Source organism: Macrotis lagotis, chromosome 4 (assembly GCF_037893015.1).
Source record: "Macrotis lagotis isolate mMagLag1 chromosome 4, bilby.v1.9.chrom.fasta, whole genome shotgun sequence".
NCBI classification, from domain to species: domain Eukaryota; kingdom Metazoa; phylum Chordata; class Mammalia; order Peramelemorphia; family Peramelidae; genus Macrotis; species Macrotis lagotis.
Window position 1 is genome coordinate 87,659,754 of NC_133661.1, and position 24,638 is coordinate 87,684,391.

The window sequence follows — 24,638 nt, forward strand, 5'->3', positions numbered from 1 at the left end:
ATTTTAATAATGCAGATCATTTGCTGTAATGAGGAGATACCTTTCCACTCCAAAAAACTTAAAACCTCTTAATTGGCACATTTATTTAGTTATTGATCTAGGGAAATATGGCAGCCAAAAGCAACACTGGTTTGGAATATAGACTTGTTTGCAAAATCTTGCAGGGAAGAATGGTCAAAGATGATGAACAGAAGCATCTTCAGCACTGTAAGTGAAAAGCAATTGAGAGAAAACTAGTTACAAAGGGAGACTGGCAAGAGAACTATCTAATCAAAGTCATCCCAGAAGAGATTATCATTTAAGTAACGATTATAATTGTTTAAATAAAAATGACAAGAGTCCATATGAGGTTGATAGCAGTGGAGAATTGATCTGTGAGACGCTGTGAAGGTAGAGTTGATAGAACTTTGTAATTGATTGAAAGAAAGGAATCACAAAAAGGGAAAGGGAAGTATGAAAGATAACATTGAATTTATAAATTTAGGTGACTTGCAGGATGGTGGTGTCTTCAGTAATAATAGGAGAGCTGAAAGGAAGGTTTAGGTACAGGCTATGTCTTCAACCTCTCTCTCTCTCTCTCTCTCTCTCTCTCTCTCTCTCTCTCTCTCTCTCTCTCTCCTCTCATCTGCTCCAATGACTTCGATCATTATTATTGTTATTCAGTCCTTCAGTCATGTCCAAGTCTTATGTGATCCCATGTACTTTGTCCATGAGATTTTCTTGGCAAAAATAGTGGAGTGGTTTGCCATTCCCTTCTCTAGAGTGATCTATTTTACAGCTGAGCAACTGAGATAAGTAGGGTTTATGTGACTTGCTCAGGGATTCATATCTAGTAAGTGTCAAAATCCAGATTTGAACTCACTTGACCTCAGATCTTCCTCACTCCAGACCCTGCTACTTCATTAATTATTACTTCTATGCAAAGGATATCTAAAGGAAGCATGACATCTTTTATAGAAAAGCAGCATAGGAGTAAAAAAGGCCTGGATTCAAATCCTGCCTCTGACATATACTAACACAGGAGAAATATTGAGACTGGATTTTGGTCTCATCTCAAAAGCAATGATAACTGAAGCCATGGAAGCAGATGATTTTGGAAGAGGAAGAAGGCTGAGAACAAAGCCTTGGGGTATATCTATGCTGGAAGAACTAAGAAAGGATGAACAAAATAAAACAAAATCCAGATAACTAGGTATTCAGACAACTGAAGTAATATTAACAGAAGGGATATTTATTTGAATTATTCAGTAAATAGTGTCAACTTTCTCACTTACATCTATAGAAATATTCTTAGAGATAGAAAAGATCTTGGAATATCTCTGAGTCTGTCTCTTTTCTGTTATTTTCAAAAAACCCAATCAGATGGGGGAGCTAATCAATATCATCTAATAATCTCCGGAGAAAGACTGATTCCATAACCTCCCTTTGGGTTTGGGGGGGAAAAAAGGCCTTACTTGAAGCAAAACTAAATTTCTCCCACTGACGTCTGTCCTTGGTAAATGCAATCTTTTGTATATTTAAAGACTGAAATTGGGTCACTTCTCAGTCTTTTCTTTTTCAGGATAAATTATTCCAATTCCTTTGACCTATTGGGGGGTAACACCCTTATTTCTAATCACTTTAGTTTACACTATTTTTAATTTGGAAAGGATGCAGAGTTGTTAACAGAATCTCTTTATTCATAACCCTGAAGAGATAATTCTATTATTTAAAGTCTTGTATTTTCCACCAAAGGAAAACTGCAATTACCAACCCAGCTGAGCACTTTTAGTCCCAGCTAGTTGTAAGATATCCTCTTCTTCACAACATCCATCAGTTAGCCTAGCTCAGCTGCTCAACCATTGGAGAGACAGTAATTCTTGGCAAAATGCTACTGATGGCCTTTGAGCCATTAAATGCACGTTATAATTGCAACAGCTCTCTCTAAATTCGTTGTTTATTCTGTTAATGACTTTTTTTTTGTAGGACATTGTTAACAAACTAAGTAGTTCCCAGAATCTGTTAGTAATTAGGTAATTGTTGCCAGCTATTTAAAGAAAAAGAAACACCGTTAATAATACCCTAGCTATACTCTAGTATTGTAGTCCATTTACTTAGATATTAACTCTGGTTAGTTGCTTAAAGCCACAATACAGGAGATCTCCAGTCAGAGGGAAAACATGCGCACTTTATATACCTGCTTTAATCATCTTTAATCATCAAAGATATTTGGGCCCCCAAAAAAGACACAGAGATGTAGTCCCATACCAGGAAAGGTTCTCAGACATTCAAATTAATGCATCCAACGAAACATCCCACTCTCCACAAACAAATTATTAACTGGCAAAAATTTCAACTCTTCCTCCTCCTTAAATCTGTCTATGCCTTTGGTTGTCATTGTTTGTCCTTCTTTCCCAAAGAGGACTATGATGTCAGGAAAGTGATGCTATGACTTGCAAGTGAATTGGATTTAAGTGTGGGTGTACTGTGCAAAGTCATCAATCTTACGATCTCTTCCAGAGCCATCTGGATTCAGTGGTCAGGACAACTAGAGATGACTCTGGATGCAGTGGGAGACATTGGTGCTTTTAAGTCAGATTTTTTTTAAACTCAGGTCCATAATGGAGGTACAACATTTCTGGCCTTGACTTTATTTAATATGACAATGTTATCCTTTTTTATTAATTCCAGTTCTCCTAATAAATTTGACCATGGTGTTGATAATGACATCTCTGAGCACTTTCATTGATGAATCTTTGGTATAAATGGTTATTCATTCAGACTTTTCTCCTAGGTTTTCTTCACTCTTTTTTTTAAAGAATGATTTGGTTTCTTTATTTTATATTATTAAAGTAATTTTGTTATAAGAGTAAACATAAACCCCCCCTCCCACCAAGAAGTTGAGAAATCTCAAAAACAGTGTGTAAGAGAGAGAGAAATGTACTTCAGTCTATGTTCAATTTCCAATGGCTCTAGCTCTGGGGTGATTTGCCTTCTTTATCATAAGTCCACCAGAGAAATTACTTCATTATTTTTCCCACAGTTGTTTTTACTAGTTGTTTTTACTATTTCCCTTCATTCTATTCCTCCCCACTCTCATTGATTCTACTCTCTCTCTCTCTCTCTCTCTCTCTCTCTCTCTCTCTCTCTCTCTCTCTTTCTGCTTTCATTCTGGCCCTGTCCAAAAGTGTATTATATCTGAGTACCCTCTCCCACAATCTTCCCTCTCTTCTATCACCTATTCCTCCTTCCCTCCCTCCCCCCATTTCCCCTTATCCCATCCCTTTCTTCTCATTTTTCTCTAGGGTAAGATAGATTTCTATACCCTTTTAAGTGTGTATGTTATTTCCTCTCTGAGCCATCTCTGATGAGAATGAAGGCTCATTCATTCCCCCTTGCCTTCTCCTATTCCATTCCATTGAAAAAGCTTTTTCTTGACTCTTAGGTGAAATTTCTTAGCTCCTTCTTCCTCTCAGTACTTCCCTTTATCACCCATTGACTCCATCCTTTTACTATATTATACCATTATATTCCACTCCTTCCTGTGCCCTGTCTATATATGTTCCTCACAGCTCTTATAAATGAGAAAGTTCATATGAGTTATCAATATCTTCTTCCCATGCAGGAATACAAAAAGTTCAATATCATTAAGTTCCTCATAGTTAGTCCTTCTTTTCCACCCCGTCTATGGTTCACCAGAGTCCTGTAGTTGGAGATCAAATTTTCTGTTCAGCTCTAATTGTTTCAATAGGAAAGTGTGAAAGTCCCCTGTTTCATTGAAATTCCATGTTTTCCCCTGAAAGAGGATGTTCAGTTTTTCTGGGTAATTGATTCTCAGTTGTAAAGCAAGATCTTTTTCCTTCTGGAATATTATATTACAATCCCTACAATCCCTTAATGTAGATGCTGCCAGATCCTGTGTAATATTGACTATGGAGCCGTGGTAGTTGAATTGTTTGTTTCTGGCAGCCTTTAGAATTTTCTCTTTGACTTCGGAGTCTTGGAATTTGGCTATAATATTCCTGGAAGTTTTTCTTTGGGGATCTCTTTCAGGAGGTGACCAGTGAGTTCCCTCAATTTCTATTTTACCCTCTGCTTCTAGGATCTCAGGCTGTTTTCCTGGTTATGACTTTCAAGTAGCCCAATAATTTTTATATTATTTCTTCTGGATCTGTTTTCAAGGTCAGTTGTTTTCCCAATGAGAAATTTTACATTTTCTTCTGATTTTGGGGTTTTTTGGGAAGAGTCTTATTTCTTCCTGATTTCTTGCAAAGTCATTAGCTTCCTTTAGTTCCATCCTGCATTTGAAGGAGGTATTTTCTTCAGAGAGCTTTTTTATTTCCTTTTCCAGCTGGTCAGTTCTGCTTTTTAAGGCATTCTTCTCCTCATTTGCCTTTTGTTTTGCTTTTTTTTCTATTTGGCCTAAACTGATTTTTAACATATTATTTTCTTCAGTATTTTTTGTATTTCTTTCACAAAGCTGCTAGTTTGGTTTTCATGATTTTTCTGCATTGCTCTCATTTCTCCTCCCAATTTTTCCTCCACCTCCCTTAATTGCTTTTCAAAATCTTTTTTGAGGTCATCCATAGTCTGAGCCAATTTTATATTTCTCTTGGAGGTTTTGGATATGGAAGGTTCGATTTTGTCATCATCTGATTATGTGTTTTGATCTTCCATGGGACTAAAGTAATTTTCTATAGTCAGATTCTTCTTTTTCTGTTGTTTACTCATTTCCTTAGTCCAAGGCTAATTTACAGCACTTCCAAGTCTTTGGGGTTTTTTTGGGACACCCCACTGGACCTTTATTCCTCTAAGGTCTTATGCTCTCTTGCCTGTGCTTTGGGGGTTTATGTTTACCCTTATAACAAAATTACTTTAATAATATAAAATAAAGAAACCAAAAATCATACTTTAAAAAAAAGAGTGAAGAAAACCTAGGAGAAAAGTCTGTATGAATAACCATTTATACCAAAGATTCACTCCCCTCTGCCCTGGAACTGTGAGGAGGGTCCCTGCTATCTTAGTACGGAAGGCCAAACTGCAACCTGGATCTAAGTGTGGGCAAACAGCAGAGTCCTGCCCCAGGAAAAACAGAGAGATTTCTGTAGTCTCCCCTGACCCCCTTACCACCTGTGGGCTGTGCTCTGGAAGTGCAGGCTAGTTTCTCCTGATTCTTGCTGCAAGGCCTGTGGCCGGTGCTCCTCACTCCACACTCATTCTGGTGCAGCAGAATTCTCTCACTGTCCCTTCAAGCTGTTTCTGGTGATCCCGGGCAGGGCTAGGCTGGGCTGTACTGTGGCTGGGGCTTTTTTCCAATTCCCTGTCCTGATGAAACACACCTTTCTCACAAAGTTTCTAAGTTATCTTGGACTGGGAAAATGTATCACTCTATCTTTCTGTGGGCACTGCCCATCTTAATTTTTGCTGGAATCATAATTTGACAGCTTTTGGAGTTTTTGTGGGAAGAAGTTCCTGGGAAATGTTGCCTACATGCCACCATCTTGGTTCCTCCCCCCCTTCATTCTTTCAACAAAACATTATTATTAGGATATAGAGTTGGAAAAAAACAAGCTGTAAACTTTAAAAAAAACTAATACATTTGTTTTCCTTTTTAAATTCTATGCATTTGTAGCATTCGCTTAAAAGCACTCTTCTGAGAAGGGATCCCCCTTTTTTCACCAGGAAAGAGTTAGGATCTCCCACAAAATTAAGAATCCTTGATGTAGGTCAACTTTCATTTTACAGATGATAAAATTTGAGGCTCAAGAGGCTAAATGACTTGTTCATTCATACAGGAAGTAAATGGCAAATCCCAGCTCTAACTATATCTCTTCTATGTCCAGATCTACTGTTTCTCCCTTATACTAAGGTGTTGCTTCAATACTGTCAACATCATGATTGCAAGTGAAGAATTGGCCTCAGCATATAGGAATGACTGGCCAATGCAGAATTTTCCCCAGAATTCTTGGCTAGAGACAAATAAACCAACAAAAGTGAGGGAGATGCCCCCAAAGGTGACCTTCATGCCATGAGCATCTCCAGAATTATAGCAACTTAGCTCTCTTAATATTTGGTTCTGACTACTAATTCCCCTTAATTCATAAGTTACCAGAGTTCAACTTAAGAAAGAAAAAGAGATGATTATGTAGACTATGCTTGAGCTTTGTTATATGCAAAGGACCCTTCCTAGGAGGGCAGTTACAAACACAAAGCCTTTGTAATGATTTCTACATTAGAAGGATTCCTTAAGAAAAGATATTGTTTCTCTGGAAAGTCCCTTTACCATGGAAGAACAAAATGATGTGATGGAAAGAGCTGTGGGTCATACATCAGGAGTCCAAACCCTGGTCCTCTCTCTGCCCAAACTAGTTGAGTCACTTGGTCAAATCACTTGTTCACTCTTCAGTCCTGATATTTTTTCCCCATTCAATGAAGAATTAGATAACCTCTAGGTCCTCCTGACTCTTCAAATTCTGTAACTTTTAACTAGATTACATTACATTACAAGGATTATGCATGCTTACTATCCACTTCCCTCCCTGTTTTTCCTTCTCTAATTCAGGCAGTCATTGACCTCTGTCTTATCTTTACATTTGGTCATTTTTATCTTCACTCCAAGCTTCGTGGTGCCATATGCAGAGATGAACAATAGCCCCAACTTCAGGTCCAGTGAATTCTTAACTTGTATTTATTCAGTTACTGAATTATAAGGTTTGATTTTGTGACAACAAATACAGAGGACCCACAAATACCACGTTCAGAAGTTTTCAAAGGAGCAATTGATCATCAAATTCCAATAGCATCTTCAGTACTTTAGGTGATATTGAGATTAATACACAGCTTCCTACAGCAAAACTCTGTTCTGTTTTGACCTTGACTGGAAGTCCAATCAATACTTGGACCAATCAAGCTTTCTGAGGGGAATGTGCTGTGCACATTATTTTGCTAAAAAGCTGTCACCTTGGGAAAAACTGAACATGGTCAAGAAATCAGACTGAATGACCATTTAAGATGGGCTTTTCAAATATAGTCTCGGTCACTGGTTACCAACCTTTAGACACATGAGGGCTTCTTTTTAAAATAAAAAAAAAACTCATCCCTCACTCGAAATAATCATGATTGTTCTCAGGATCAATAAATTGAGAAAATAACAAGAAAAGCAAACTACCAGGCCTTCAGTGATGCTTTTAAATTAATTTGTGTTTTGTTCCTCAGTATAGCACCTACAAACATAAAAAATAGCAATGCACAGACTACAAAGCACAGTATGTATTCAGTCTCCAGGTAGTTTGCTTATTTATGAATTCACATGGGATTTTTGGGACGTCTTGCATTAAATCTCTGCCCTCCCCCCTACAGTGGTCCACAGCTCATGGATAGGGAATTATTAATTTCTATTTTTCTTAGATATTTTATAAAGAGTTGGCATTTATGTAATGGTTTAGAATTATAAAAAATTTTACATACAAGAAGCTAGTGAGGTAGTTAATACATATATTATTTATTCACATTTTACAGAGAAGGAACCTCTTTCTAGAGTTGAAATAACTTGTCCTGGGTTGCATAGTTTATAAGTAGAAGATCCAAGACATGAGTCCATGTCCCAGTGAAAAAACAATCATATGAGTTCCCCAGTTTTGAAATAAAAAGACAGAATAATAATCAAAAAATGAGTTTTGATTAAGTGACTACTATATACTAGGCAGTAGTGGGAATACAGACTGAAATAAAACAACCTCTTCTTTCAAGGAGCTTCCATTCCACTGAAAACATGGAGACCTTTAAATTCTCATTGACACTAGTATGACTTTGACACAGTATAGAAGTAGTGAACATACTATGTATATTTATCATAAGTATAAGTATCATAAGTATAATTTTGTCCTTTATAGGACCATGATTTGGCTACCTTAGAACCATTAATTACATTTTATATTAGAAAGTATACCATTCCAAGATACAAGAGGGGTCTACCTTAAAGCAAACCAAAGTGATGAAATCAAATATCAATGGAAGAGTTAGAAGGGCCTTTAAGCATCACCAATGTCAACCCCCTTATCTGACAAATGAAGAAACTAAGCAATCTGCGGAAGATCTCACAATAATTTAGTGTCAGAGACAGGACTAAAAGATATCCCAGGGGCACAAATTTCCTTTTCCAAAGAATTTTTTTTTGCTTTAGGAAAATGTCCAAAATGAATTCCTACCAATGATAGATTTACAACACAATTCTATTTCCAAAAACTAAAATTTCTATGGAATTTTTTCAAGAACATAACTCATGTGTAAATCTGAGTATACTCACAAAGGAGGAAGATCTTTTTCCTCAATGCCACAGTCAAATACTTGATCTTTAGAAAGAATATTTCATTGGAGGTTGTGTTTTATTTATTAAATAGCACAGTGATGACAGTGCTGAACCTGGAATCTGGAAGACATGAGTTCAAATCCACTATCCAAATGTGACCTCTGGGCAAGTCACTTAACTTCTATGTGTTTCTGTTTCCTCATCTGTAAAATGGGAAATAATAATGGCACTTGAATTAATAAGATTGTTGTAAAGATCAAATAATTGATATGTGAAGCATTGTGTAAAACTTAAAATGCTAAATAAGTCCTAGATATTTTAAAATATTAATGTTAATGGTTTCTCTAGTATGAGTCCTTTCATTGCTATACACTTCTATGCTCTTGCCAATGGTGACAGGGATTGCTATGGTCAAAATCTTTACAACCAATATACTAGGAATAACTAGCCTTGGGGGCGGCTAGGTGGTGCAATGGATAAAGCACTGGCCCTGGAGTCAGGAGTACTTGGGTTCAAATCTGGTCTCCGACACTTAATTACCTAGCTGTGTGGCCTTGGACAAGCCACTTAACCCCATTTGCCTTGCAAAAACCTAAAAAAAATAACTAGTCTTGAATAATAGACACAGGTTTTTGGCACCAGATCCATGCTCAAAGACTTTCCATCTTTATAGTGTTGAAAACCTAAAATCATTTCCACAGTATGAGATATCAGAGTTGGACTTTAGTGAAGTTCATGTTTTAAAGAATGAGAAATGTCATCTATTATTGGTTCTTCCTATCAACCAAATCTGGACAACTACATGTTGATTTTGTCAGTTACTTCTAATGATTTAGAAAGGAATTTAAAAAAAAACCTTAATGCCTAAACAACCAATTCCAAGTAAGGCTTGGCTATAGTCTTAAAAAAACAAGCATGTCAGAAATCTTTTTTTTTTTTTGTGAATACTTAATTTTTGAACCATTAAAGGAAGCCAGTTCAGGAGTTAACATTTCCCTCAGACTATATGCCTTTAATTTGAGCTGTAATTTCAAACTCCCCACAGACATACCATAGAGACCTCCCTCTTAAGAATACCAAAGCTTGTTGAGGTTAGGGAAGGGGCAAACTGAATTTTATTTTAGATTTCTTTCATCCTCTCTCTCTCCTTTCCACAAAATAAAAATTGATCTCTAAGGAACACAGGTATTGACTTAACTCACTCTGAATTACTCTGATCTTGAGTGACTCTTTGTCACTCATCATTTTAAGGGAAGCAAGTATGATATCTATTATCCTGTTATATCCTCTTAGAAAAGAACATTCTTTCAGTAACTTGCTGTACTGGTTTATCCTCACTCACAGATTGAGCAGCCATATCTCCGAATTCAGGAGGATTGAGTCTTTCTTTGGTAGAAATAAGAACACCAAGATAATGAGTTTTAGAAACTCTTTCCTTTTGGAAGATAAGAAGTGAACAAAATTCATATTCAGTATCATAATTATCATCAACAATAAATATGTATTGAACACTAACCATAGATAGGACACTATATGGAATTCTGGGAATAAAAATAGAGTAAGAAACCACCCCATTCTTAAGGGACTCACACTTGTTGGGAAGACAGGATATTGAAATAAAAAATAAAGGACAAATCACAAAATGCAGTATATGGTAACAGCCAGGCAGGCAATGAGAACCACTGGAATCCAAAAAAGGGAGGGATCACTGAGAACTATTTGTTGGGAAAAGTACTCTTAGAGTCAGCAAATAAGTATTTATTAAGGGCCTACCTAAGTAGGCACCTAAGTCCTGAATATACAAAGAAAGGCAAAAGATAATGCCTGCACCCAGGAGTTCATGATTTAGTGGGTGAAAATAACAATGCAAGCAACCAACAAATAAACAACAGTTTATTTGGTAAATGGGAAATAATTGATAAGAGGAAGGTACTAGAATTGAAGGGTGATCAGAAAAGGCTTTCTGAAGTAAATAGCATTTTAGCTGGGCTTCAAAGAAGTCAAGAAAGCTAAATGGCAGAAACAAGATGGAAGAGAATTTCAGGCATAGAGGACAGCCAGTTATGCAAAAGAATAAGATGAGAACAAGATTCTCTAGATGCCCTGCTCTCTTCCCCCCACCCCACCCCTATCCTTATAGTGTAACATGAAAGTCTTTGAGTCTGTTTTTCCTTCTAACTTGGCTAATACTAGTACTGCAAACCTCACTGGATTGTTGTGAAGAGAAAGGAAGATAGTGTATGTGACAATGCTTGTCACTATAAAAAGATAGGGATTTCATTAGGATAGGGAGCTCTAGGGATAAGGCAGCTCTGTTTACAAAGCAGGTCAACACCATCTCAGCAACTTAAGGGTTTTGGAGAACTGTCTAAGGTGCTGGAAATTTCTCAAGCCACACAATCAGTATGTGATTGCGGCAAGTCTCAGACGCAGGTCTTTCCAAGCAATACATTATTGTAAGTTATACCATACTATTTGGAGACAGCACAAGAATGAATCTGGCTGGGTCATAGGGTCTATTTGGGGAAGGAATGAGAGCTAGAGATCTCTGAGCAGCTTTCATATCACAAGCAGACCTTAGAGAGAAGGACAATGGAAAAGAGGAAGTCATGAGACAGGGTTCAAATCTCAGCTCTACCATTTATTGCCCATGTGATCTTGAGTAAGAAGACACTTAACCTCCCTGGGCTTCACTTTTCACATGATTATAATAAGAGCAATGGACAGATGATTTCTAAGATATGCACTGACCCTAAATCTGTGGCCTTAGAGCACATGATAAAGTCAGGCAATTGACTCAAAATGAAAGATGGTGCCCTACCCCCCCCAAATCCACATGGAGAGAAAGATGTGAATTGCCAGGAATATATATCCCAGAAAAAGGCTGTAAAGCAGCCTTGCCTGGGAGAACCTCATCTGTATGGGCTCATCCAAGCTGCTCTCCTGATTAAACTTGGAAAGCTTGGCAGACACATGCCTAATTGATAGGCAGCACTGCTGCAACAAGTGGGGCAAACACAGCTGCTCAGCCTGGTTCTTCCTCCTGGAGAGCAGTCATTGTTTTTAAATACAAGATGAATCAGGTGGTGCCTCATATTGAGAGATGCTGGAACATGGAGGTTGTGGCAGACACTTGCCAAGCTTGTCCCATTTAACCTAATGCTTCTCCTACCTTATTCTAATAACTCTAGGTGTTGTTTTTAGTAAATATTGGCTGACAATTTTATGATGATGAAGGGATTTTGTTTTTCAAATGATATTAAAATGTGAACATTTTATTTTATTAAAGTAATAGTAAAATGCATATCTTGATAAGGAAAGTATGCCTTAGGAGGAGAAGGCAAGATTATTATATGGGAGGAAAAATGTTCATACCTGAAGAGTGTCTTACAGTTCACAAATATCTTTATATAACAATATCTCATTTGATCCTCAAACAATTTTGTAAGGTAGACAGAACAGGAATTAATATGCTCATTTGCAATATTTATCATTTGAGAAAATTCAAATTGAGAAAAAAATGATTTGCCCAAAGTCACATAGCTATTAAATGCTAGAGCTGGGACCAGAATTCAGACCAACTGATGTCAAATGCAATAATCTTTCTGTCATGCCACTTGTACAACCAAAAAATATAAAATATTTCCAATCAACTTGTTCTACACAAGCACTTGACATGGGAAGGAATCATGAAGGAAAACTAAGAACACTGAACTTTTCAAGAGAGCTGAAGACCATCTCTTTACCTTAAAATACCTAGCAGAATAGACATATACCTGCTCTAGAGAGATGGGGTTTGTTAGATTGCACGAATAAGTTCATTCATTCTTTGTGAACTTAACTTAAAACTGCTGTACCTTCTAGATAAAATATCTTATTTTCCCTTTGACATGGCCCAGAACTATTCTCCCTTCATTTTCCCTTTTTACCTCCCACATTGTCTGGTCCCTGCCCTTATCTTTGAACAACTCCATGACAGCAATAGGACAGAGAATCACTGCCCAAGTAGACTGACAGTTTTAATTCCTTCTAAAGCTCCGAATATCTAGTCTTATAGTTTTCTCTCTGAGACATGGTTCTCCAATCCCTTAACAACCATAAATGAGTTTCAGTGTAGTGCATTTTCCAAGATACTGAGCAAAGAAAGAACATCAAAACTTATCTGATTCAGAACAATTGGGCAGAAAAGCCCATCTGACAGTGAAACATCCAAATGATATTTTTAAAGCAATGTAGTTTAGGTCCTTTCCAGTCTGTTCTATAAGATAAATAAGATGCAAATAAATAAAATGATATAATTTAATAAAGAGATGATAATTCACAATAGGTCTACATTATGAGATAGGAGAGTATAAAAGCCTTTTGCATAAAAGAATCAATTACAGGACCAAGATATTGAATATATTTGGAGAAAAGATCTTTCATTTTGCTATGGTTTGGAAAAGGTAGTGAGTACTGGAACCTCTTTCTTAAGAAATAAAATCCAGAAACTTCTGAGGAATAAATTATTTCAAACTTTTTAATCAGCACATAACATAATAAACTCTATATAGATGCTGACAGTTTCTAAGTTAGTAATGTTCAAAGGAGGGAGCTCTGATTGTCCAGGAAATAGTCAGTTAATGTTAGGATGTGTATCACCTGATGGACTGATGCAGAAAAAGAAAAGAAAACTTTAAGACCTTAAATCAAAGATTCTTAATTTGTGATCCAAGAATTTAATTTTTAAAATATTTTTATAACTATTTTTTGAAACAATTGATTTCCTTTGAAATTAACTAGGTGGTGCAACAAATAAAATGCCCAACTTGAAGTCAGTAAGACTCATTTTCATGCATTCAGATCTGGCCCAAGACCTTACTAATTGGGTGATCCTAGGTAAATCACTTAACCCTCTTTGCTTCAGTTTCCTCTTCTGTAACATAAGCTAGATAAGGAAATGATAAACTACTCTAGTATTTTTGCCAAGAAAACTCCAATTGAAATCTTAAAAAGTCAGACATGACTGAATAACATAATTCTCCAGTGCTGGGTCCTTTCAGTAACAACTGACCTAACCTTTTATGATTAGCCCCTTGACAATGTACAGAAGCAACTATAGGTTTCTGGTTGTATTCCATGAGCCACCTTCCTTGATTCTCTTTTTAGGATTCAAGGAGATGGGAGAGAATTATATAAAAGAAAACAGGAAGAGTTAACCTAATAAGAATTGAAAGCAGATTTGACCTCTAGTTTCCCAAATTCCAAGTTGACACCACATCAGGGGTATGAACCTTGGCCTACAAAACTCCCCAGTGTGGCCCAAGCAGATTAAAATGAAAATGGGACAGGTTTAGCAAATTAAATAAAAATGCAACACAGATAATGTTAAATTATGGTTTTCTAAGTCAATATATGGGGGGGAGGGGAAGGATCAATTTCTATTTCAGTTTGACATCTGAGAGAAATGAGTATTTCTCTCATATTCATAACAAATTATTGAATTAGGACAAAGATTTCCCCTCTTTTGTACTTCCTCATCTAGAAAGCAATCAGTCTGGGAAATATTTTTTCAGCTACAATTGGTGTGATCTAATTGAAGACAGTTAAAAGAAATTCTAAGTTTGGGCTAATGGATGCATTCCTGTGCATTTTGTTTGTTCAGAAAGGTCTGGGAAAAAATGTGCGCTCTCTCTCTCTCTCTCTCTCTCTCTCTCTCTCTCTCTCTCTCTCTCCCCCCCCTCACCCCCACCCCCCCCCCCCCCCCCCTCTCTCTCTCTCTCTCTCTCTCTCTCTCGTCACACAGGTGATATGGAAATTGATAAGTCTCTCTGTTCAAGATTTAGGTGATCCAAGACACATATCCCAAGACCCTCATAGTAATATAGCCCAACCTTTCATTGTAATATTTATTCTCTAATTAATTATGAACTAATCAGAGTTAATTACATCCTTAGGAACACTGACTCTTCAAAAGACATAAAAACTGTGAACTCACTTCCTTGAGGGCTCTTTGGTACGAGATGACAAAATAAATATCCTTTTATTAATAAATGTGCTGGCTTTATTAATAAAATGATTAAATTACTTAGAAACTATGTCTCTTGAACCTATAAAACACCACATACCATGACATTAGTTGACCATGACAATGACTTCTGGTGAAAACAATCCCTTAAGAGCCATAACAGAATTTCAGTGGAGTGTTTTACAAGGTGGTAAGAAAAGTACATACCAGTGAGACAGTCTAACTCTGAATAATGGAGAAGGGAAGTTGGATTATTTTGAGAATCCAACGCACTTTTAAATAAAAGTGATCGTTATTAATATAACTCATGGCTTCTGAAATTCTGAGAAAACATGGCAGGAAAAAAAATTGAAGGTGACACAAGAAGTTCTATAATCCATTGATATAGCAACACAACCAAGATGGCACATGACATCAGGTCTATATGGATCAAGGTATCAGATCTGGAACTTAAGGGAACTTCATTATTTTACAGATGAGAAAACAGAGACTAGAAAGTTGAACTAATTTGCTTAAAGTCCCAATAGATGAGTGACAGAGCTGGTACTTGAACCCAAGTTCTTTGATTGTAAGTTCAATATTCAATCTATTTCCTAAACCCAAGGGGAGGGGGGGAGATAATTTATCATATTTTTAATAAGGACAACATCTAACTGAAACAGGATATTAAGCCTGATTCTCCGATTTAAAATCTTTCCATTTTATCCCCATAAATCTAGGATCTACTGGGCCAGGCCAGTTCAGACTAGAGCTGTTTAAACTAGAGAAATAAGCAATTTCCTCATTTGGCTTTGCTAATGATGCCTCTAATTGTCTCAAGGGGTGTGTGTGCGTGTGTGTGTGTGTGTGTGTGTGTGTGTGTGTGTGTGTGTGTGTGTGTGTGTGTAATAAGTGGTACAAAGATAGTACAATAAAAAAGCATTTGATTTTTAGTCAGAATGCCTGTATTTTAATTTTTGTCCTATCCTTATTACTACTCTGTGACGTTGGATAAATGATCTGGACTTTTTGAAATTCAGCTTACTCATCTGTGAAATGAGGAGGTAAGTAGTACTAGTCAATCTCTAAGATCCCTTCTAACCTGAACATTCTACCAACCTTAGAGCCTAAACTAATGACTAGTTTTAAAAGGAAGACTCACATATGAAAAGTAATTCATTGTAGCAGTTAGGAGTCCTGGATCAGATGCCATCTTTGCATCAAATAAGGTGCAACATTGGACAAATTTTTTTCTCTGAACCTCATTTTCCATCTTGATAAAATGAGGAAGATCAACTATGTGATTCTTAAGATCCTTCAGTTTGGGGTTTTTTTTTTTTGCAAGGCAAACGGGGTTAAGTGGCTTGCCCAAGGCCACACAACTAGGTAACTGTTAAGTGTCTGAGGCCAGATTTGAACCCAGGTACTCCTGACTCCAAGGCCAGTGCTTTATCCACTACACCACCTAGCCGCCCCAAGATCCTTCAGTTTTAATAGCTCCAAATCTATTTATTAAAGTTTTTCAAAATAATTCACCATCAAGTTACTCATTCCACTTTAAAAGTGAAAGACCCTTGAAAAAGTCCTGAGGACACAAAGATGACAAATAATATTTCCTTTTCCTTAAAGAGTTTAGATCCTACTAGGAAGGAAATGATACATTCACCAAAGAACACAATAAAGTGAAAGATGTGATGGGGATCCAGATCCATGAGCAGCCTCTCAGTCCAAAAAGTCCAGAATGCAGTCATGAAGTGTTAAAAAGGTGTCAGTTAAAATGTAAAGATTGCTTCTATTCTGTCTCTTTTAAGTTGTGTGAATATTTTTCCATGAATAAATCATGAGAACTTCCATTGGCTTACAGAAGATAATATGATCCCAACTTATAATCACTTCATGAATTTGAGGGAGTGCAGGCTCTGGAGGAAATACTTGGAAGAAGGGTTAGGAATTTCATTCACACTTTTCCCATTGGTCATGATGTGCACCAGTGACTTAACCACAGAGAATTCTCTCAACATTCTTAGGAGTTATAGGATGCTCTGATTCTAAGATATTTAACTGGAGGTACATTAGTACCTTCATCTATGACCCTGATCATAGGTCATGTGGTTTGACAGTATGATTGATGAAATGCTTAGTGATATTTTTGCTCTGTATTGAGAGTGATTTTTTTCCATTAAAATAAAAATAGTAATCATATAGAGCACTTTGCTATTCTAATAATAACTTAGAAAGCTAGAAAACAGATTTTGAAAAGGTAGACGATAGATGCATAGAAAATATGCACTTTGATGTAGGCAAATCACTTTTTTCATACATTATTCCATTTGAAACTAATGGTACAGTCATGTGTGGTAAGCATCACTGATATTTATAATTCCCATTTTACAGATGAGGACATAGGTTCAGTTAGGCTAAATGGTTTGCCAGTGTAAATGCAGAGGCAGGATTTGAATCCAGGTCTTTGTGATACCACTCTCAGCACTATAGTCACAATGCCACACTGCTTGTGCAAAATTATCTTATTTGATCTTCACAACAAAATCATGGAATCGTAGCAAGTAGTCTTCATATTTATTTGATCAATGAGGAAAATGGGCCTTTTTCCTTAAATGACATAGCTGATAAGTGACAGGTATAAGAAAAAACAAAAGACAGATGTAAGAAAAGACAAAAGAAAAGCTGAGTCTAGGAAGAATTGTACAAAGGTCTGTAAAACATTATTGGGCTGATTTTCCAAAGGCCATTTTAAAGGACATGTAGCTATAAAGATGAACCATAGCAAAACCAATGAAACAGAAAATTGAAAATTGTATTTAGGACATGATTGGAAAGGATCGAATGCTAGAAATATCAGGAAAAAATCCATTCTCTTGTTTGTACCTCTTTTTTTAATTCGGTAACATACTAAAGATCTTTGAAAATAAGATCATTACATTTTTGCATTTGGTGATTCCAAGATATTTCATTATATTGGTCATTTTAGGTTTAGGACACCTAGGACTTTAGTCCAAGAACAGCAACCAATGTTAATAGCTGATGGAAGCCAAATCTATGTTGTTTATGTTTTAAAAATGTCCTAGAACACATGAATGATTGTTTTCACAGCTTCCCTAAAAACACTTTGCATTGCCCTTGTTTGTAATTCAAATCATAGTCATTTTGAATTTTTCACTGCTCATCACAATGCCGACTTTGAATCTTTGAATGCTAGAATTAATTATGCAGAGTTCACTGTTTCTTCCAAATGGTGAGACCATTGACTCTTCCCATCATTTCCAATTTTCTGGTTAACCATGTGTGATCCCATGGAAACTACGGAACCCAGTCTATTAGATCTTTGATCAACCCATTGTCAACCTTTCTCTGAAACCTACACATTTCTTTTTTTGCATATAATAGGTGGGAAAGGCCATTGGATTGAATCAATAGAATTCACTAGTATCTAGTGAATTACCATCAATTGAATATTTCCTGACTGCCTACTATGTGTCGTTTTCTGTGCAAGGGGCTATAACATAGGTTTTCTATTTGAGGACTGCATTTCTATGACTTTCCTTTTCTCTAACAGTGTGATTTACAGAGATCCAAACTAAAATGATCTCTCCAATTTTCTGGCACACTGTACAGCTTTCTGATTTTAAAAGGACTGATTTGTTAAAGTCATAAAAGCTGCTGGCTTCCCAACTTGCTTTGGTTTTCAACAGCTGGCACCATTATCCTGTTCAGACAAAATGACAAAGAAATCATCCACGGCCATGCCGTAGTACTGTATAGTGAGAGAGTGCTTCTCCACTTCCCAAAGGTGATCCTTTCAGAAAAACCATAAGGTATCTTGGACCAAGCACCATGATCCCCAATTTACAAATGAGGAAACTGAGGTTCTGGATGGTTAACCAACTTGCCGCTGGTTATGCAGCTAGCAAATTGGCACTAGAACCTAAGTCTCCTCAGATCAGCTTCAGTGTGCTCCTTTCTATTCTGTCAGCCTGTTCAAAGTTTGGTCCCCTGGATATTCACAGCTCTCGGTTACTTAAATACTTTATATTGTGCCTTGATTCTTCCTGTCAAACACAGGGAAGGATTCAGGAGTGTTTTCTTAATAAAGAATTGGGGAGGAGAGGGAAGGTATTATCAGCCTCCCTGTGGGGAAAATGTTTCAGCCTTGAGTGAAGGGCTGAGCTCATCAGGACCAGTGGCTGCATCTAAGCAGGCCTCTAGAAGGGAAATAATGAAAGGCAACAGGCCTATTTATAGTGGTTAGAGGAAGAATAGGGGTGTTATCAGGTCTTAGAAAGAAAACTCAAGAAGAGCCCTTCAAATAGCAATTGGGTTTAATTCAATTGCACAGAACTAAGATTGATATTCCACAAAGGGTTTGCATCTACTCCATTTTAAGGCCTATGGGTCCCATTATAAATAAAAATAAAAGTATAATTAATGGGCCATGTTGTACACCAAGAACATTTTGATGTGACACAAAGCAAGATGAGAAAAAGTCTAACTCAGGTTCTCGAAACACCGTGGATACTGAGTAAGCTCACATGTTGTTCTTTTTCTTCAACAGAAATCTTCCTTCCTAATTGAAAAATGTACAGAGAAGAAATAATACATTTTTTTTTTCAAAAAAACTATTCTATTGAAGCACAGGCCAAACAAATGCAGCAAAGAAGACATCAGGGATTTAAAAAAAAAAAGCTTACCTGAGACTTCAGGGAAAATTATCTGGAAATCAGAGAAATCTTGACTTCCTAGGCATGGGACAGAGGTATGACCTTTAGGGAGACCCATATCTGCTATGCCACAGGGGAGTGTCAGATTGTACCAAAGGGCTCACCTCTCCCTCTCATAATTATCATTCACTATTTCTCAGCTGTTTACTGTAGGTGATGATAATCCCCCCCCCCCACATTATACTGTAAAATCCCGAGAGAGGAAGGGACTATAATCTGAGAAAGTATTAAGAGACACTAGAGGTCATGTGTACAACTCTTTAATTTTGCAAATGAGGGAATGAATGCTCAGGGAAGTAAATGTCTATACAAATTTGCATAACCATTTAGGAAAAGAGAAAGGACTTTAAAGGAGTCTTCTGACTCCAGTGTCAGTTTTTCCTTCTATTACCCACACTAAATTTCTTGGTATCACCTGAGATGGTGGTAAGCATACAGTAGAGACTCTATAAAATGAATGAACATGAAATCTGCATTTGAAATGTATATTGAAAGAGAAAGTAATATGGTCCAAAATATAGGCATTTGTAGGTACACATGCATGTGTACATGTATATATAAAGATATCATTTTAATATAAATATATATTATATGTAGTTGTGTGTGTACATAGATAGAAATACCTTCAAAGAAATTTATGGGTACATACATATGTGTCTATATCTACATATCTACATGTCTATATATATACACATATATATGTAAAGAAATTGGCAGTTTTGCAGCTGAGTAGTCATTTCTCCCTTAATCTTTCTTAGGAAGATGCAAATAAAAGATATAATATAATTTAGGCATCTCATGCTATTCCATTAGCTAATTAAGAATCATATACTGTTGTATCTAGAAAGGATTCGGGAATCATTTTCTATAACTAGCTCCTTCTTGTTTTGTAGAAAAGAAAACTGATAATAGGTGTGGATGATGCATGTCTCTAATACCAGGTGCTTGAGAAACTGGGCCTGGAGGATCACTTGAATTTGGAAGTTCTGAACTGCAGTCATCCAGGCAGATCAGACACCTATACTAAATTCAGCTTCAATAACTTAAGCCCCTGAGAGGAGGAATCATCCAAGTTGCTAAGGCGGGGTAAGTTGATCCTAATCAGAAATAGTGTGGCTTATTAATGGGATCAAACCTTTTAGTAGATCCTGCCTTTCTAGGCTGGAGAAGACAGGGAGACCCAGAGACAAGAGAAGAGAAGAGCTAAGAGAAGGAAAGGAAGAGAGAGGAAAGGAAATAAGGGCAAGGCAAGGCAAGGCAAGGGGATCTGTCTACCAGACAGCTTGCATATTTCTTCCCCCTCATGCACTATCCTTGCTGTTTCTCAAGGTATCCACATCCCTTTACACTGTTTCCCTTTCCTAGGATGCTTCCCTTCCTCACCACCATGTCTTGGAATTCATATTTCTTTTCTAGGCTCAACTTAAAGTCACTCCTGTAAGTGGCCTTTCCTGATCCCCACCTTTATTAGTGCTCTCCCCTCTCACAACAAATTGCTTTGTATTTATTAGGTATTTCCATCCATGTGCATGTTACTTTCCCTTAATAGAGTGAAAGTCCTTGAGGGCAGGGACTATTGGTTTTATATTTTTTGTCCCTAGTATCTAGTGCCTTGCCTAACATCCGTAATAAATGGGTGTTGAATTGAGATAAATGGAAAAGTGACTTGCCTAGGATAACTACAAGGTAGGGACAGAGACAGGTCTCCATTCCAGATGTCCAGTGTCTTAACCTAGAGCTTTTGCTCCCTTCACGCACATTCCACCTCAGATCTGCAGTAGGATCCTACTATTGGAGGACTTCCACCTACCCTTTCTCCATGAATTCACAAAGTTACCTAAATCAAAAATCAACTTTTAAAGTTATATCAAACACATTGTTATTTTTCATTAAATGAGAGAAAAGAAATTTTCTACATACTAATTTTTGATATCGAATGAGAAATGTCTGAGACGAGCAGGGGCCAATGCATGGCACATTTAATTTACACCAAGGCAGCAAGGGGCAGGCTCATGTGCAGCTATAATAAATTACATACAAGTGCTTCAGAACAATAACAAAAACTGGGAGCCATCCATTTCAGCACCATTTACAAGAAATCAATATCAATACTTAATGCAATACTGGTGAAAAATGAGCAAAGATACAGAAAGCATAATAAACCAGTAATGAAAGACCTTGCAGTGTTTCACTTTGGAAGAAAAAACTAACTGTCTATATTTTCATGTAGAGGGATATTTCACTGAGGCCATGTGCTGGAGGTATGAGTGTTTTGCAGATCTAAGTTTAAAATAACCTCTTTATTAAATTAAAAAAAGTTCTTTAAACTGTGGATTACTTGCTGAGTAAAACTCATACATATCGAAGGAGGCATTCCATCTTGCCAGCATACTGGACATCTTTCATTGGATTTTTTCCTTATAATAGACTTAGTTTTATTACATGCATTTTTCATGGCATTTATGACTGTAATTAACAATCCACCTTTAAACAACAATCCCCCTATAATCTTTGGGGGAAAATAGGAAGAACCATTTTCTACCTGCTCATGAGGACAAATTCTGATATGGTGCAGGGGAAAGGAAATTGGATTGGGAAATAAGAGACCTGGACTCTAGTACCAAGTGCAACATTAACAAATTTGTAAAAACCTTGTAAAAACCAGTCACTTACCTCAGTTTCCACATCTGTAAAATGATGGGATCTGGTCTATATGATCTTGACGGTCCTTTGGTACTCTATGAATATGAGCTAGATGAGTAAAACGTGCCTATTTCCTCCAAAGCTAGGTTTTCTGCAACATACATTCTGCAACATATAACTATAACATGGCAGGGTCCATAAAACATTAGGAAAACAGTTTCACCTAAAATTTTAGAACAAAGTCATCAGCCACACTACACCTGCCTGATGGCATAAATGAAGCAAGAGGCATCATTCCCTTAAGTCACATTACACTATGGACCATTCGTGTATGGAAGATTGGTTTGACCAGAAGGGAACAGTCAAGGCATTAGGCTACTGACTGTAAAGTTGGCCTCAGAATATATTACTATCAGATGTGAGAATAATCAAAGTATCTGAGAAAAAAATATTTTAATTTCTAATGAATATTTTATTCTCAAATGACCTTTTTTTTGTCAACGAGTCAATCAATAAGCATTTATTATGTGCCAGGCCCTATATGAAGAGTTTGGGATACAAAGAAAGACCAAAACAATCTGCCCTCAAGAAGCTCACGTTATTTTTTTTAAGGTATAACTATATTTCTTTATTTTCCCCCCTTTTGGTTCTTTACTCTTTTCTTTTTGAATCTATAATTTTAAAAAAAGTTTTGATATTAACAAATATTAAATAAGATAGGTATCTATATATACATAGGAAAACAGAAGCTCCCATTTTAATAGAGGAATCAGCAAGTAAATACAAAATGGATGGACAGTATCCTGTGTACAAGTAATACAAAATAGATGGTCAATCATCCCAGACAAGGAGGAACTAAAGATGTCATGAATTGTCCTACTTGTCTTTATAGTGATAGAGAGAATGTAAAGTCAGGGACGGTAGGAATAGAATTAATTATGGCCTGTGAGCTATTAATTTTGAGTCTTTGGTCTGGAAAAAACCTTAGGAGAATGTCTGTATTCTGTCTTAGATACCACCTTTTATCTCTTTTAAACTATTAGTGCTTTCTCCTATAGAAACTTGTTTGAATGGACTCTATATATTTCAGATATCTTTAGATGTGCAAGAGAATGTAAGGTCCTTCAGGGCAGGAACTATTTCATTTTTGTCTGTATCCTCAGCTCCCAGTTTAAGTACCTGGCACAAGAATGTTCACTAATTGAATTGAGTGATTGATCAACTAATAAAACAAGATAACTAGATTTCAGTAAATGGATAATTATAACTACATGCTTTTGGTAATGTCTTCCCTAACTTTAGATATGCTTCAATAAAACACCCATCTATATAATCATTTATTCAACAACCTTAAGAAACAATCATCTTCTATGAGTATTTGTAGATCCCACAGAATTGATACTTAATAGTGAAAATCCGACTACTACGTCCATTATCCCTAAGAGGAAATCTGAACTACCATTTTAATTCATTGAAAACTTTACCAGTTTCTCCCAAGAAAGTCCAGAAACAGATAGATAAGGATATGGCTTTTGTATCTGCCATGCTATTGCTTGATTACCTAAATTTAATGAATTAATACAAAATACAAAATAAATCCTGCAGTCCCTATGGATTTGTTAGCTAAAGTACTCAAAATAATCATTTTCCTATAGGATAAAGTCCAAAATCCTAGCATAGAATAAAATGCTCTCCACAGTTTTTCTTCAAATTACCTGCTTTGTATCATTCTAGAAATCTGTAGGTCTGGTTATATGGGTCAATATATTTCTTGCCAGACATAGTACACCAGATATATTCTTGCTTCCTTTCAGTCACTTCCGGTTAAAATTAGTTTCCATCAAATTTTGTCCATTCTTCAAGATCAAGTCTACTTTCTCTATGAAGCCCATCCTGATCAACTTCAATCCCTGGTGGTCATTTGTTCCTTTGACCTCTAATACCATTTATTGTTTATACCCTTTATTTGACATTTATTTGACACTTACTATCTATATCCCTTATTTGACATTATGTAATAGTTTAGACCTGTGATTTCATCAGTGTGGAGAAACACTCTTTCTGAAAACTTCCATCCACAAAGACCAGCAACTTGCCTAAAACCTTTATAGCCTATAAAGTGTTAGAGCACTGAGAAGTTTGTGATATACCCATGGTTATTCAGTTTGCACATGTCACTGGTAGAACTTGCATTCAGGTCTTCTGGATTCTCTAGCTGATCCCTTCCCACTCCTTCATGCTGCCTCTCATCTCATCATATTGTGTTACTTCAGAGGCAAAAGGGAACTTGAAGATTATCTAGTCTAGTAATGTTAAACTCAAATTGAATTAGAAAATCACAAGCTATGATGTGCCAGGCACAATATATTTTTGCTTATTTTGTCAAACATTTCCTGATTATATTTTAAGATGGTTGAGACAACACTTAGGCTGTGAATTTGATACTTCAAATAGTTTATTCTTCTCTTTTTAAATGTGAGGAAGCCAAGGGTAAGAAAGACAAAGTAATTTGCTTATCGAGATCACCATAGTTGAACAATTGTAGAAGGAGGTTAAGGAACCAGGTCTGACACTCTTCCCCATAGCCTCCATTATTAGTTAAATCTTTCCTACATATTTCTTAGAAGATGATAAGCATCTTGAGCACAGAGCCTAGGATCCTATTCTTCCCCCCCTCCATACCCTGCACCCCATCAACTAAAATAACCATCTACAAGGAGAAGATGCTAATTAAATACTTGTTCATTAATTAATTGAAAGACATAGTATGATATTCCCTTCTAAGGCTTTTTTTGCTCTTAGCTTGAAATGATTTCCCCCCTTCTTCCTATATCCTAATCTCTCCTTTGTTACCCAACTCTACACTCCTTTGTTACCCAACTCTACACCCAAGTTAGTTTCAAAGATTACACACTTCATACTTCCTTGAAATTGTTACAAGGACACTGAAGATTCTCAAAGTTTGTAATATAGGAATATATTTTGT